This window comes from Geotrypetes seraphini, chromosome 6 (genome assembly GCF_902459505.1).
Source record: "Geotrypetes seraphini chromosome 6, aGeoSer1.1, whole genome shotgun sequence".
In the NCBI taxonomy this organism is placed as follows: Eukaryota; Metazoa; Chordata; class Amphibia; order Gymnophiona; family Dermophiidae; genus Geotrypetes; species Geotrypetes seraphini.
The window spans coordinates 5,457,055-5,460,670 of record NC_047089.1 but is presented as its reverse complement, the minus strand read 5'-3'; the positions used below and the strand labels follow the sequence as shown (position 1 = coordinate 5,460,670).

Sequence of the window (3,616 nt, the reverse complement as noted above, 5' to 3'; positions counted from 1 at the left end):
GACAATTCCTGCAATTAAAAGATGATTTCTTAAATGACGAGATTACAAATTGAATCAAATAGGAAGGCGCCCAATCATGATATATCTTAAACGTTACAATACTCACTTTAAATCTAATTCTGGCTTCTACTGGTAGCCAACATAAAGATCTTAACGATGGAATAAGTTGATCGTATTTACTAGCAGAAAAAAAAAAGCTTTGCTGCAGTAGTTTGAATAATTTGCATTTTTCAGTTGGCGAATTGATATACTCTTGCCCCCAGAGGGATTATATTCTAAGTTTGCATTTGGGGCATGTTGAGCGACTCGCCCAAGATCAAGTAGAGTCGTAACAGGGTTTTAGGCCACTGCCCCAACCGTTCGGCTACTCTTACACTTTAGTTATAGGATCTGCAGGAAAAGGGGGCATCGGAGGTGCAAATTCTAATGAAGAAAATGTTGATGAAGACAGAAATCCATGCAGTTAGAATCCTCTTTCGTAATTATTGTCCTGTGTTTATTTCCAGGAACCAAGTTTCTGCCTGAATAGCCCAACAACGCCCAATGTGTCATGCCAACTTTGAATAACAGCACTGCCAATCCTTCTACGTTCAGCCTCATCGGCATTCCTGGGCTGGAAGGTGTCCAGTGCTGGATATCCATCCCTTTCTGTTTTATGTACACTGTAGCCCTGCTTGGCAACTGTACCATCCTCTTGATTATAAAAACAGAGGCAAGCCTTCATGAGCCCATGTACTTTTTCCTTTCTATGTTAGCTGCCACCGATATCATTCTATCCTCTTCCACATTGCCTAAAATGCTGGCTATATTCTGGTTTGATGCCGGAGAAATTGGTTTTAATGCTTGCCTGACCTAGATGTTCTTTATTCATTCCTTTACAGCAATGGAATCGGGATTCTTTCTGGCCATGGCTTTTGACCGCTACATTGCGATCTATAACCCCTTAAGACATTCGATGATCTTAACCAATCCGGTCATTGGTAAGATTGGCTTGACGGTTGTGTTCAGAGGTGTTGTCTTCTTTTCTCCTCATCCATTCCTGGTTAAGACATTGTCATTCTGCCAAACGAACGTGATCCACCACACCTACTGTGAATTCATGGCCGTCATGAAGCTTGCATGTGAGGACACGTTCACTAGCAAGGCCTACAGTGGCATCTTTGATAGGGGTCTTTGATCTTCTCTCCACTGCCACGTCATATGTTTTCATCCTTCGGTCAGTCTTAAGACTTCCATCCAAGGAAGCAAGCCTCAAGGCTTTCAGTACGTGTACTTCTCACATTTGTGTGATCCTGGTATTTTATAGAACTGCTGTTTTCACATTTTTAACACATAGATTTGGCCCCAATATTGCACCTCAAATTCATATCACTGTGGCAAACATCTACCTTCTTGTGCCCCCCATGTTGAATCCTATCATTTATGGAGTGAGGACCAAAAAAATTCGACAAAGAGTGTTTAAGATGCTCTACTAGAAAACTGTGTGAAGACTGTAGAATATTTTATATATGCTGTAAAACCATTATAATTATTTGATAGAGCTTGAGTTTCCAAAACCAAATTCCCCTTGATGGAACAGAATGGTTTTCTGCTGTCAACCACCATTTCAGTTCCCAGTAGAAGTAGTACTATAGTAGTCTTTTAAGAATATTTTTTATCTTCTCATTTTTTAAAATATACTTCCACCCCAAATGAGACCTGGACACTTTGGACACTCATACTGAAAGCCACTCCTTTGGTTGGCAGGAGTTGCTGCCCTGGATTGAGAACCTCCTCTTTGCAGAGTGTCCGAACGCTACAAAGAGAGTTCAAGTCAATTTAAACAATTAGCCCCCCTTCCAAAACCGTAGTATGGTTTTTAGCACCAGCCGCAATGCTAACAGCTCCGATGCTCATGAGCGTCGGAGCTGTTACCGCTACAACCGGTTCTACGGTTTTGGGCTCATGAGCGTCGGAGCTGTTACCGCTACAACCGGTTCTACGGTTTTGGAAAAGAGGGGGGGGAGGGTTAGGTGCCTAACACTGCCTGACTTACAGGGATCAGTGTGTTTTAACATAAATAGATGAAGGCTCATTTATATCATGGGAGAGTAAACTGGCAAGAGGTTCCGTTTATTGTGGGAAAGATTCAACTGAGATTGATGTGATGACTGACAAGAGAGATGCCAAGCAACACGTCTTTGGTTTTGCTATCAACCAAAATACGCGCTCTGGGAATAACAGTGTTTCGATGACACTTTACGAAAAGCTAAAGGAGGCTTGGGAAATATTATGATCACTATCAATTTTGTTTATTTGCACAATCTCTTTTTTTTTTTTTAATCATTGATAGACTATTGTAATATCATTTTTTTGGATTGCCCTAAACTGTTATTGTGCGAAATACAAACTTTGCAAAAACACGGTTATCAGGCTTATATTTGGATTGAGAAAAGGAGATAGAATTACACCCCATATGTTGAAACTGCAACTGGCTTCTGGTTGAAGCTAGAATTCAGTTCAGATTTTAAATATGTCAAGGAGATGTTCCTACATATATACCTCCATTGTTATGTTATTCAGGAAATTAAATTATAAGGTTTAAGACAACAATCCTTTTTCAATTTCTTCAGGTGAGAGGGTTAAAATATTCTAGAGTGTCTGCCATGGCAGCTGAACTTTGGAGAACTTTACCAGGTCAGATTGGCTTGGTAAATAATTACCAGAGTTTTAAACATTTGTGTTGAAAAAGTTGTAAATTCTTTTGATATTCTTATTCTACTGTAATTTTATTTTTTGAATGTAAACCGCTGTGAATCTTTTGAGGTATTGGCAGTACACAAATAAACCCCCTCCTTTACAAAGCTGCGCTAGCGTTTCTAGCGCCGGCTGCCGTGGTAACAGCTCTGATGCTCATAGAATTCCTACGAGCGCCCGAGCTGTTACCGCCTTGGCCAGCTCTAATAACGCTAGCGCAGAATTTGGATTGAATTGTATCTTAGCATGTCAAATTTGTTTCCAAGTTGTCTTAGATGAAGGCATTACAGAATGACATGGGGAAAAAAATTGATCACTGTTCCCGCCCTGTCCCCATGAGCTCAGTCCCCGTCCCCGCCCTACAAACTGTCAGATCCCACCCGCAGAAGCCTTGAATAGTTATGATTTTATACTGAACTTATTTTATTAAAGTATAAAAAGAGACAATATTCTGTACAATTGTCATTTTATAAACACAAATAATACAGAGCAAGGATCAACAAAACCCCTGTCTCCCCTCCCTTTCACAAATATTCCCTCCACTACAGTATTGTGAAAAGTGAACAAACCAAATTACTACAGAATGCTACATAGAAAAATCAAGTTAACAGAATACTTCAGTCACACACGGCAGGAATAGTGTTAGGGGAGAGCAATTAGGTCAACTGCCCCCTGGTCGGAGAGAGAGACCTAAGCCAGCTGGAAGCTAAAGAAGCACAGCCTGAGCTTTGCAGTTCCCAGTTATGTCTAATACCAGCTCTAGCAGGATACTTATTTCAAATCTGAAATATTCCAATCACAAAATATAAAATAAATTTATTTTTTCTACCTTTTGTTGTCTGGTAATTTTATTCTTCAAATCACATTGGTCTCAGGCTTT

At 40.1% G+C, this 3,616-nt stretch overlaps 1 pseudogene; it reads left to right on the top strand.

The window, feature by feature from the left end:
* The first annotated feature begins 550 nt into the window (after positions 1 to 550).
* Positions 551 to 1,475, top strand: LOC117362440 (annotated as a pseudogene).
* Positions 1,476 to 3,616: the final 2,141 nt, after the last annotated feature.